The sequence below is a fragment of the Peromyscus californicus genome, unplaced genomic scaffold, assembly GCF_007827085.1.
Source record: "Peromyscus californicus insignis strain IS unplaced genomic scaffold, ASM782708v3 Scaffold_4__1_contigs__length_199733344, whole genome shotgun sequence".
NCBI classification, from domain to species: Eukaryota; Metazoa; Chordata; class Mammalia; order Rodentia; family Cricetidae; genus Peromyscus; species Peromyscus californicus.
The window spans coordinates 147,584,919-147,598,874 of NW_026294562.1; positions in this window are offsets into that span (position 1 = coordinate 147,584,919).

Consider the following 13,956-nt stretch of genomic DNA (forward strand, 5'->3'; position numbering starts at 1 on the left):
GACTGTATAGGAAAGGACCTTTGGGAGAAGGACAGCCCAGCCCCTGGGTTGGAAAGTTCAGGTTAGGAGGCGGTGTATCCAAGCCATACCATGTAACAGGTAACACTGAGGGATATTGAGAGAACTAGGAGGCCAGTTCCTCTGCTTTCATATGTTAGAGACTTCAGCCATTTGTCACAGGTTTGAAACTCAACACCAAGGAAGTCACATAGACTTCACTTGGGTTGGATAGAGCAATATAGGGTGGTGCGGGGCCGGGGTTCAGAGTTCATGTTTGTGTTTTTTTCAGTGCTGTGTATTGAATGTCTGGACTCGTGAATACCAAGAAATCTCTCAAGTATCCATCTACACTTCCAACGCATTCAGTTGGCACGTGCGCACGGCACGTGCGCGTGCATGCACACACACACACACACACACACACACACACACACACACACATTCTCTCTCTCTCACTCTCTCACACACACACAAATACGTATAATAAAATTAAGATTTTAGTTAAACTTAAAAAAAAATCCCCAGTAGTATCTAGTATTAAAAGAAAAAAAGGAAAAGGAAAAAATAGACATGAATTAATTAAACAAATGACAGTGTTGTGTTATAGTGTGAGATTGTTCTTGTCTGGTGTGGTGGTGTCACCTGCATTCCCAACACTCAGACTACAGAGGCAGGGGGATCACAATTTCAAGGGCATCCTTATCTACACAGGTAAATGGAGGCCAGACTGACGTACCTGAGATTCTGTTGCCAAAAAATTGAAAGACACAAAACAATCACCAAAACCCAAAGCAAGGAGACCAAGAAAGTCTGCTGTAGGTACAGAGTTTATCAAAACTGAGCCCTGACACTGCATTGTGAATTTTCCATGACAAAAGCCTGGTATGTTGACCTCCTGGAATTTTCCTAGGTAAAGTCATTTTTAAATCAGAACTTACTTTATTGACGTAAAGAAATAAGGGCTGTAAGCTCGTTCTTAGAAATTGTGCTGTCAGGGCCACAAAACCAGTTTTCCACAAGGACACAGGTGCCCAACCTTCAATACCAATAGGTGATTATTATATGTGTGACATTCGGGATGAAAGTGAGGAGGAAAGGGGTCACATATTTGAAGATGTCTTGGTCACTTGTTTTTACAGTGTTTGTTCTTTTTACAACTTAAGAGTTTTCTAAATCTTGCTTACATGCTGTTATATAAAATTACCTTTCTGGGTGGTATGTTAATATAAAAACAAATTATAAGTCATGTTCCTATTTCTAACTTTTTGTTTTGTTTTTTTTCGAGACAGGGTTTCTCTGTGTAGCTTTGTGCCTTTCCTGGAACTCGCTTTGTAGCCCAGGCTGGCCTCGAACTCACAGAGATTCACCTGCCTCTGCCTTCTGAGTGCTGGGATTAAAGGCGTGCGCCACCACCGCCTGGCTCCTATTTCTAACTTTTAAAGTAAGAGTGTTTCTAAATTTCAATGTGTAACTGCTAACTATTCTTATATGTTTATAAACTTTTTTGTTTATTATAAGATAAATAAAAGGTAGAAACCTAAGCCCTTTGGTAATCTTTAATTCATTTTTTTTTTCTTCTCTGGTCTCTTTCTCTTTTTATTACATTTAAATAGAATTGAATATTTTTTCCTCTTCCCTTCCCCCTGTCACTCTTTCCATGTACCCCACTCCTATGACTCTCAAGTTCTTTCCTTTTAATTGTCATTTTTGCATATATGCATAGATAAATGAATTCAACCTACTGAATCTGTTTATTGTCTTTGTACATTTATGATTTCAGACATTACCAATTGAACTGGGAGAGTCAGTCAGGGAGCTCATCTCCCTCTTTAAGTTCTTTAGTTCTTTCCTTAGAGGTTGTGACCCATTAAATTTTCCTCTTCCATGATAGCAAGTCTATTGGTATTGTCATTAATAATATCTCAAATGGTTGTCTCTAATTCTTAAAAGTTATAATAGAAAAAATTTATTACCTGCTTCACTGAGATAACATACTATAAATTTAAGATAGCTTTATCTATAGACACAGCAAGTTTATAGGCTAAATATGCTGGCCACCTTCATGTGTGTTCCGAGCTTAATACCTCAATTGAAAACAGTAGGCATTAACTTAAGGGCCAGTGTTCATCTCAATAACCAGGAAGAGATCTTAGAATTATCATCTTGAAAGTTCTTCACTGGTGTCAGCCTCTGCTGCTGACTGGCTAATTGTAATCAGGGGTCATAAAGGTATTGCAATGGTTAATACTGTCAACTTGACAGGAAATAGAAACACCTAGGAGATATGCCTGGGAAGGGTTGTCTAGATTAGAATGACTGAGGTGAGAATACCTTCCACCCCAAGTGGGTACCACTATCCCAAGGGGCCAGTATCCTGAATGGAATAGAAGGAGAAAGTGAAATGAACATCAGCATCCCTTACTCTTTTCTTTCTGACTTTGGATGCAATGTCAGCTGCCTGGAGAACATGCTGTCAGGAATTCCTTGCTGTGATAGATCACAGTACTTGTAACAGTGAGCCCAAACAAACCTTTCTCCATGAAACTGTTGTGTCAGTGTATTTTATCACAGTGGCTGGAAAGAAACTAAGTTAGAGGCTGAAGAGGAACAGTGTAGGGAATGCTGGCTGTCCTGGTAGCCAGTGTCAAACTGAAGGAATTTAAAGCCTTGGCAAGTCTGTTCTAGTGAGTCATGTCAGGTTCTTAGTTTCCTCCTATTTGATGTTTATTCATTTAACTCATGAAAGGAAAGGGGTGGATACAACATACCTTTACAGTGTCTGTTCATTTCAGAAGCTCTTGGAAAGCATCACTTTCTCCTGTTATCTAAGGTTCTCCTTAGAAGACTCCAACACAGACAGTGCCCTATTTCTCCAAATTTCTCAATAAGATGAAAACCATTTTATATAATGAGCCAAAAAACCATCTATTTTCACCAGTTTGACAACTTAACACTCAGAAACACATGAATGTATTTTAGATATGTATCAATTTCTTATTGAACTCATAAAACCTCATAGCCAGTGAGATCTTGGGTTGTAGAGATTAGATACTTCACTTTTATGACTTGTTTTTTCTTATCATTCCCTACCTATGGCTATTTGTTAAACTCAGATAAAACCTTTAGCAAAATCCAACATTGATTCATGATTTTAAAACATATTAACATCTTGAAAACAAATAGAATTTCTTCAATTTAGCATTTTGAAAATTGCCTAATGGACACACATTAGAGAAAAAGACTATGGTGGCCTCCAAATCACATTTGAGGAAGGAGGTCCACTCTAACTACCTGTTCTGAATATTATTATAATGTAGGCCTGCATGTAAGAGCAAACGTACAAAATTATAGAAACATCATTATAGAATATCTCCAGAACCATTAGTATGTATGGATTTCACATAAAAAGCAGAAGTTTTAAGTTAATTTGTTTTAAGAAGTGGTAAATGAGAGGCAGGGAAGGAAGAGGAAAGATATATGAAGTAATTAGATTATAATTTAAAAAATATTAAAAAATTAACTTTTTTCATGAAGGTTACCACTAAGGGAATCAATAGCTAAGAAAAAAAATGTGAGAAATCTTCATATATGCACCCAAAGAAAAATTTGTCTGCTTCTTTCTAATAACTGCACAATAACAATTGAATATAAGCTTGAACTGACACTGAAGATAGAGTTTGTGTGAGTCTATGTGAATGACTAATAACAACAGTGATTTCATAATTAATGTCAGTTATCTGAGAAAAACAAAGAATTTACTAACATGGCTAAAATGAGAAAAAGAAGAGATCACTTCGAAAGTTAGAGATGATGAGGATAAGGGATAACCCAACCAAAGATGCTGCCTAAGTTTGCCTGCTTTCTACTTGCTTTATAAAAGTTTTATCGGGACAGAGAGACTCCTATACATTTACAAATCATCCAAGGCTTTTGTACAGCCCAATAAGAGAATAATGTCATTTCTAGATAATCTGTAAAATACTGACTGGAGAGTTATCTGTGCTATAACCGAGCCACACTCTCAGTGATCTATTCAAGGAAGATGGAGATATATACTCACAGAGAATATTATACACAGATGTGGATACTTTACTCAAACTAGTTCTTCAATAGCCCAGGTATCTTTCAATAGGAGATTGATTAAATAACAGTAATTTATTTCTAATATGTGTGGCAAATTCTCATAAAAGAAACTGACAAATTAGTGAATTTTGGGTAACTTCAAAACTTCAATGATATATGACTAAGATGGACTTAAAAGGTTATCTTATTTATGTGAATTATAGAAAAAGCTAGTGAATTTATAGTGATAAAATTACCTTAAGGACACAGAATTACTCTGTAGAAGAGGGTTATCTCCATCCTGTTAGGGATACAGACATCATGACCCAAGTAATTGTGAAAAACAAATAACACACACATAAGTCATAGTCTTTAGATTTTTATTTTTATGCTGAAAATATACATTACATACATGACATTCTAGCCAGATTGGGGATTTTGTTTTCATATGAACATATGAACGTGTACCATAGATTCCATTAGAAGAAGAGAATTGTCTTAACAGAAGAGGTAATGGTTTTTAGGACACTAATGACTATTTGTCATAAGGAGTCAGAGTCTGTTAAGAGGCATACCCATGAAATTCAAGTCATTGATAAGAATACAGTGCTTGCATTATAGAATAGGTTCATGGAGTTTGATAGAATATAAAGAAAATATAAAATGTAACAAAGATTGCAAAGTGTTAAAGTCAGTTAAAATTGAACAAGAATTAGAAAGAAACATGTCCAATAAATCTAAATATATTGTCACGATATGAAAAATTTAAATCAATCCCCATTTTTTTGGATACAAGAAACCAGTAAGGGACAATTCATTCTGCATTTTTAACAGGTGATACACTCCCACTCCCTGGTAAGAAGAGCTATGGAAAAGCAGGTGTGCCCTGACAGCTTTCAGGAGGACACAGGCCTGGACCCCACAAGGACCAAATGGAACAAGACAGAACCAGTTGAGCGTGAACATAAAATATAAATCTTCCCTGTTACTTTTCTCCTGTGCTTCTCTCTATTTATAAACTTTTGGCTCCTTCTCATTATAACTCACCATCTGGTCTCAGTTGTCATTCTGGGTAATTAAAAGAAGGGTCTGGGACCACACTTCAAACAAACAAATGAAGTACATTAACAGAGGTAGCTTGAAAAATAATGTATGGTCAGTAGCGTCAGAAGGCATCTTTACCAGGCAGAGCCAGTGGGCATGAAGAGAGTCAGTGGTCATTGGAATAGGGGATGTCTTGCTTAAGGATCATGCATGTGTGGACAGGTCAACAGTCAACAGAAGAGGGGCTAGCATGTCTGGAGAGAGGATAGTAGTCATAGCATTGGAACAGAGGATGTCTTACCCAGGCCTAGTCTTTGTGGACAGAACAAAGGCCTGTGCATATGGAGAGATGACAGTGTTCATTGGAACAGAGGATTCTTTCTTAGGCTAATACAGGTGGATGGAGTCCAGGTCATCAGAACAGACACTGGCACATGTGAAGAGAGGACAGTGGTCAATGGAACAGAGGATGCCAGCTCAAAGCTAATGTAGACAGGCAACACAGCCATCAAAACAGGGCAAAACTCATCAGGAGCCAGACATGTTGATGCTGGTAGGAAAGAGCAAAATGAAACCCCTGCAAAAAAGCATGGAGAAAAGGAGCTGAATGTTTTTATTTGATGTGTATTACCACAAATGTTGCCTTTTATTTTGATAGAGTTTAAGATATTCAGAATCGAGTTACTAACATGATAACTCATTTTAGTACTCACTTTCAAATCATCATTCAAATGTGAAACTGGACATTAGTAACTAAACAACAGACAACAGTATTGACAACATATTTCCAAATTCCTTTCCTACTTTAAGGGTGGGGAAGTGGAAAAAATGAATTCATTACATGTTACAAATGGGCAGTGTTTCTCATGAGGAAGAGCTGTGTCAAGCTGCACACTAGAGTCTGTTTGTACACTGTGTTCAGTTTCAGGACTCTACCGCACCCTTCTACCCAGTCAGTGCCTTCTGTGAGTCCTAGAGATCATCCTTTCCTGACCTCCCTCCCCACACTGTTCACTGTACCCCAGCCTCTTACACCAGCAGGCATTCCCTGTCAACACAACAGCTAAGCAGGCCAGCAATACAGACAACTAACAGACATTAAACTCTCTGAAAATCAAGAAAGGAAACAGAAACCCAGGAACAAAACACCTACCTAATGAAGACAAAAAGAGAAATCAGCACCTAGACCAATAATCACTCCAAACCAAGATGCCCAGATTCCAGCATAAAAACATAACCAATAACAACCAGGACAATAATTTCCCCCTAGAACCCAGCTGTCTAACCACAGCAGTCCCTGAATGTTCTGATATAGCTGAGGCACAAGAAAAAACTTTAAAGCCAACTATATGAAGATTGTAGAGGTCCTTAAAGAGGAAATAAACAAACACCTTAAATAAATCCAGGAATAAACAAACAAACAATTGGAAGAGACGAATAGATCCCTTAAAGAAAGCCAAGAAATAAATACTGAAAGGAAACGACCAAAGCTGTTCAAAACCTGAAAATGGAAATAAAGGCAATCAAGATACCACATACTGAGTGAATTCTGGAAATGAAAAATTTAGGTATTTGAACAGGATATACAGAAGCCAGCTTCTCCAACAGAATACAAGACAGAGAAGAGAGAATCTCAGGTGTTGAAGACCAAGTAGAAGAAAGTGACAAATAAATCAAAGAAAATTTTAAATCTAAAAAATTTCTGACACAAAACATTCAGGAAATATGGGACACTATGAAAAGATAAAATCTAAGAATAATAGGAAGAGAGCAAGGAGAAGATTCCCAGCTCAAATGCCCAGAAAATATTTTGAACAAAATCAAAGAAGAAAATTTTCCCAACATAAAGGAAGAGATGCCTTAAGAGGTACAAGAAGCATACAGAACACCAAATAGATTGGACCAGAAAAGAAAATCCTTTTACCACATGATAATCTAAGCACTGAACATACAGAACAAAGAAAGAATATTAAAAGCTGCAAGGGATAATGAACCAATTAATATACAAAGGCAGTTGTACTAGAAAAACACTTGACTTCTCAATGGAGACACTAAAAACCATAAGGGTCTGAATAGATGTGCTGTAGATGCTAAGAGACCACAGACACCAAGCCACATTACTATACCCAGAAAAACTTTCAATGACCAAAGATGTAGAAAATAAGATATTCCATGATAAACTCAACTTAAAGCCGTAGCTATCTAATAATCCAGCCCAACAAAATAGAATCAGAGGGAACATTTCTCAATAAATTTCATGAAACCCCAGTTACCCTGATACCCAGACCTCATAAACACTCAGCATAAAAAGAGAATTAGACAGCTTTCCCTCATGAACATGGATGCAAAAATACTCAATAAAATGCTTGCAAACTGAATCTAAGATCACAAGGAAAATATCATCCACCATTATCAATTATGCTTCATCCCAGAGATGTAGGGATGGTTTAATATACAAAAATCAGTGAATGTAATCCACCACATAAACAAACTGAAAGGAAAAAAAAATAAAGCATGGTCATCTCGTTAGATGCAGAAAAGGCCTCTGACAAAATCCAACATCCCTTGATGACAAGAGTTCTGGAGAAATCAGGTATACAAGGGGCATACCTAAACATAATTAATGAAATTTATAGCAAGCCAATAGCCAATATCAAATTAAATGGCAAGACACTCAAAGCAATTCCAGTAAAATCAGGAACAGAACAGGAAAAGATTGTCCTCTCTCTCCATATCTAGTCAATACAGTATTTGAAGTTTTAGCTAGAGCAATACGACAACTGAAGGAGATCGAGGGGATACAAATTGGAAAGGAAGAATTCAAAGTATTGTTATTTGCAGATGACACTATAATATGCTTAAGTTATTCACCAAGGAATAGACTGAGAAAGAAATCCCATAAATAACACCCTTCATAATAGCCTCAAACAATATAAAATATCTTAGAGGTGGTGGCATATACCTTTAATCCCAGTACTCAGGAGGCAGAGGCAGAGGAAGGCAGATCTCTGAGTTCTAGGCCAGCTTGGTCTACAGAACAAGTTCCAGGACAGCCAGGGCTTTACAGTGAAACTCTCTCTCTCAATATATGTATCTTGGGGTAACCCTAACCAAGCAAATGAAATATTTGTATGGCAAAAACTTCAAGTCTTTGAATAAAGAAATTGAAGAAGATATCAAAAGGTGGATGTCCATGGACCAGTAGAATTAACATAGTAAAATGGCCACCCTACCAAATTCAATCTACAAATGCAATCTCCAAGCAAAATCCCAACACAATTCTTTACAGACCTTGAAAGGCCAATTCCCAAGAACACATAGAAAAACAGAAAATGCAGGATAGCTAAGGAAATCTTGAACAATAAAAGAACTGCTGGAGGTAACACTATCTCTGATTTCAAGTTGTACTAAAGATATATAGTAATAAAAACCATATGATATTGGTGTAAAAACAGACATGTTCAATGGAATTGAATTGATGCCCCAGACATAAATTCACACACTTATAGACATATTTTTCTTTTCAATAAAGAAGCCAGAAATACACACTGGAAAAAAAGACATCATCTTCAACAAATTGTGCTGGTGAAATTGGATATCTGCATGTGGATGAATGGAAACAGATCCATAATTTCTACCCAGCTCAGCACTCAAGCCCATACAGATCAAAGACAACAGAAAACTAGATACACTGAATTTGGAAAAGAGAAATTGCGGAATAGCCTTGAACACATTGTCACAGGACACAACTTTCTGAAGAGCATGCTGGTAGCACAGGTACTAATGTCAACAATTAATAAATGATACCTCATGAAACTGAAAAGCTGTGTAAGGCAAAGGACACCATCAATCAGACAAAACAGTAACCTACAGAATTGGAAAAGGTTTTTATCAACACCACATCTATAGAGGAGTAATATCCAAAATATGTAAAGTATTCAAGGAACTAGACATAAAAGCAAACAGAGAAACAAATAATCCAATTAAAAATGGGGAACAGATCTAAACAGAGAATTCTCAATAGAGGAAAATCGAATAGCCGAGAAACGCTTAAGAAATGTTTAACATCCTTAGCTATCAGAGAAACGCAAATCCAAACTACTTTGAGATTCCTTCTTATACCTGTCAGAATGGGTAAGATCAATGACATCAAGTGACAACTCATGCTGGCCAGGATGTGGAATAAGTGAACACTCCATTACTGGTGGGAGTGCCAGCTTGTACAGCCACTACAGAAATCAATATGATGGTTCCTCAGAAAATTGAGAATCAATCTACCTCAAGACCCAGCTGTACCACTCTTGGGCATATACTCAAAGGGTGCTTCATCTTACCACAAGGAAACTTGCTCAGCTATGTTAATTGCAGCTTTATTCATAATAGCCAGAAACTAAAAACAACTTAGATGTCCCAAAACTGAAGAATAGATAAAGAAAATGTGGTATATTTTCACAATGAATTGCTACTCAGTGGTTAAAAAAAAATCATGAAATTTGCAGGCAAATGAACAGAGCTAGAAAAGGTCATCCTGAGTGAGGTAACACAGACTCAGAAAGACAAACATGTTATATATTCACTTATAAGTGTATATTAGACATTAAGTAAATGATAATCAAGCTGCAATCTGTAGACCCAGAGAGGTTAGGTAAAGAGAGGCCTCTGGGAAGGGGAAATAGAATAGGTTGTGAGAGTGAGCTGGGAGTGGGGGGATGGGAGGAACCATGTGGGAGAGGGACATGTATTGGAGGAAGATAATGCAGTTAGAATTGGAAAGCATTGGTGGGGTGAAACCTAGTGCAGTTGAAACTTCCTGGAATCTATGAGGGTGACACTCATGAGGACTCCTAGTGATGGAGGACATGCAGTCTGAACTGACTATCTCTTGTAGCCTGGCAAAGCTCCCAATGGTGGACTGGCTTGCATTTGATGGAGTTGTTGGCTGAGCAGGTCCTGTGGAAATCCACAAACAACTCACACTGATCTTAGGACAGAGGTTTTCTCTCTGCACACTGGCAGTGAGGCCCCGTTATTGAGGACTACATACACACAATTCATTGAATGAGGATATATCAAGGTGGTGCCTGCATGGAGCCTTCTCCCCTACTTTCTAGTCTCTTTGGTGACTGAAGGTACTCTGCAGACTACTGAAAGAGAAACCTGGACACATATCCAGACACAAAACCTTTGACTGACATGCTGTCTTTCTTGCAAGATGTGTTGGGGTAATGGTAGAAGAAAACTTGTAGGAAAGGTCAACCACTATATGATTTTCTTAAGGTCCATTCAATGAGAAGGGCCCCATGCCCCAAATTGCTTTGATGCCCACAAACTGGAGACTGGATTGTCCATAGAACTAGGGTAGAATCAAACACAACTGGCTCAAGTCAACAACAACAACAACAACAAAGCAAAATAAAGCAAAACAAAAACCAATTAAGTGGTATCTAATAACTCTCATAGATTGATGCCTTGTTTTATGTTCATCAGAGAGGCTTTCTCTGACAGCAGATAGAAGCAGATGCAGTGATACACAGCAGATATTATATGTAGAGAAAGTATAATTTAGAGGTCTCTGTTGAGTCCCTCCCCTCTGAGCTCAGGGAATCTCACACAAAAGGAGGCAGAAAGATTGTAGGATTCAGAGGGGATAGAAGACCCAGGGGAACACTGCCCATCAAATCAACTAAGTCGGGCATATATATGCTCACAGAGACTGAGGTGGCAGGCAAGAGGCCTACAGTGGTTTGCTCCTGGTCCTCTGCGTATATGTTGTGGCTGTTAGCTTTGCGTTTTTGTGGAACTGCTAACTGTGGAGCAGATATCTCCTTGACTCTTTTGCCTGCTCTTGGGACTCTTTTCCTCTTGTTTGGTTGCCTTGTCCAGCCTTGGTGTGAGGGGTTTTGCCTTGTCTTATTTTATTTTGTTTTGTCATGTGTGATTGCTTTCTCTTGGATGCCTGCTCTTTTCTGAAAGGACATGGAAGGGGAATAAATCTGGGGGGAGAGAAGATGTGGGGAAGGAGCTGGGAGGAGTAGAGGGAAAAGAAACTTTGGTCAGATGTATTGTATGAGATAAGGATTTATTTTCAGTTAAAAAGTTTTCTGAAAACCAAAATATATTAATCAATCAAACATACTGATCTAATTGTGTGATATCAAACACAAACACCTCTTTGTGTTTTGCTAGTGCCAGATTTTTTCTATGATTGTGTCTATGTACATGCATACATCACTCTGTATATATACACAAATATATCAAAATTAAAATTTCAAATCTCTTGTGTACCTAGAGGCACACCTGCGTGCTTTGGGTCACATGTGTCCCTGGGCTCATATGTTGGGTGCTTATTACTCAGTGTGGTGCAATTCACAGGAGACCTGTAACTTTTAAGAGAAATGACACAGAAGGAAATATTTGCATCACTGGGGAACCCCAATTGAGTTACCAGGAAGTGTGGCTATATCAGCACACATTATGACAATAAAAAGACCCCTCTGCTATTGATAGTAAAGGAATCATCACAGTTATCACAGACCTTGCACTACAAGCATGATCACCTCAAAGTGCTGAAATAGACAAACAGGAGAGGGCCTTGATATATCCTGCACATTCACGTGCTGAGTGAACTCCTTTCTGCAATGAGGCCTCAGTCCTGAAGGTTGCACCATCACTTAATATTGCCACAGACTGACTACCAAGCTTTCAGCCATGATCCTACAGAGAACATTTCAGATCTTATCCACAAGAGGGTTGCGAAACAGTAAGCCTGACCCCACCTCATGCTCTGGCTCCCCCTCTTCCCATGTAGCTCATTCATACACGCTCCTGCTGCTGATGTACCTTGCATATTCCACCACATCCAAAAGACTTTACAGACCTGAGTGGAGCTGGTTCATGCCTTTACACCTTGGGAGCTATGATATATACCATTAAAAGACATGGCCCCAATATCAGTATTTTCCCCTCACTGTGTCAGGCTGTTCATGTGCTCCTTCCCCCAGAGAAGCCTGCATTCTGCTCTCTTGTCTGCATCTTCTCATTGTCATTCATTCTTGTATTTTCTGGTCTGTCTTTTCTAAGAAAATACATTTTTCATGAGTAAATATTTCAATTTGTCTTTTGTTGTTATGTCCTCAGAACCCAGGTTCATCTTTCACATGGATACAATAATCAGTGAACATTTGGTATTTGAGAATATTATGTGTAGCTTGGGTGTTGTCATTTTGATTGCTGTAAATTCAGTCTTATGGGGACTTGATATTCCTTTCAAAAGCATCTTAGCCACAAAGATTCTAGTCAGGGGAGGAGCAAGCTGCTCTTGAAATCATGAATGGAGGAAACCAAAAAGTGTCTGAAGCAGAAGAAGGAGAAAGAGATTTCAAATCAAACAAGGATGTTACAGGAAACACGAGACACCGAGACATTCTCCAGGTGATGAAAACACAAGTGAGAGTGCATGGGCATTCTTCATTTAGTCAGTCACAGATTTTTAACCCCAAATTTTGCTATGGAGTTTACAGGTACATAAGTTTTAAAGAAAATGTATTCAAATGTTCTTTGTCTGACTTTGAAAATATTAGGTTGTTGTATATCTTGCTCAGCAAACTCTGGGATGTGTTTGAGTTTGTACTTGTGGCATGAGCAACAAGCAGGCTATGTAGTGAGGAGAAGTCAGGCTGTTCTAAGTAGGGTAAAGGTGATTAGTGACAGAGTTTCCAATAACTTTACCAGGAATAGAAACTGATACCAAGAGACCAACTACATCAGGCAAAATCAGGACAGTGATGAGCTTCTATACTGTTAGTGGTAAAGTGAACTTCTAGTTGATTGGCTTGAGGTACCTAGGAGGGATGGAATATAATATGATTTGCTGGCTATAACTGGTTCTGTACCTCTCAGGTACAATGCTGCTTTAAACCTGTGAACTCTTTTCACTCATAGAAATTTGTCATGAATTAGGCCAAAGAATCCAACAAAATCTGCTATTTTCAGACATAATGTCAAGTAGCTCAGGAAAACATCCAGTGGTTTTCTAAAACATGAGTTACAGAAGAAATCTGATGGAAATATTCTTGATTCATTTACTTTAAAAGAAAACTTACTGATTTGGGATTATACTGAAGCATGAACTCCAGAAGCTTCATTCTGTGTTTCTGCTTAGCACCTGGAGTGTTCTGCTTCCAAATAGTTGTAGTTTGTGGTTTAATTGCACAGCATCTGCCATAATCAGTACCCATTTAATTGCATCCTAATTAATTTACTCTTAATAGACATAAGTAAAAATAGACATCTTTTCTCACTTCCTATTACCATCTTCTGCCTCTCCAAATTCATCATGTAACTTTTTCTCCTTTCCCAATGTAGATCCTCAGTGGGAGTAGTCAGATGTGAGTGTATGAGCTCTGGTACTTTCTGTCATCACAGATTCACAGAGAACTGTCATAAAGGATACACATAGAGCATAAACATCACCATTTAAAGTTGTGTGGTATCGAATGACCTTCTCTTTTTTTCTGGCTCTCTAAAATGTTTCAAAATATATGGAGCATGTCCTTGGATTAATTTAATTTTTGACACTGTAATGATTTCTAGAGATTTAACTATAGCAGCTAATTTAAAATTTCTTAAATGGCATCTAAAAGGCAGTACTGAGGGACAGTGAACAGGCTTTGATACTAATGTATACAGATCTGACCTAGATAAAAACCTCCATAAGAAATCAGGAGAGGTCAAATTATAGATGGTATCTCAGAAGGATAAAAACAAGCACTATGAGAGACTCTTAAAATATGAATTGCTAAAACCAAGTATGAAGCACTTTGTTGTGATACAAAGTAACAGCTGTTTGCT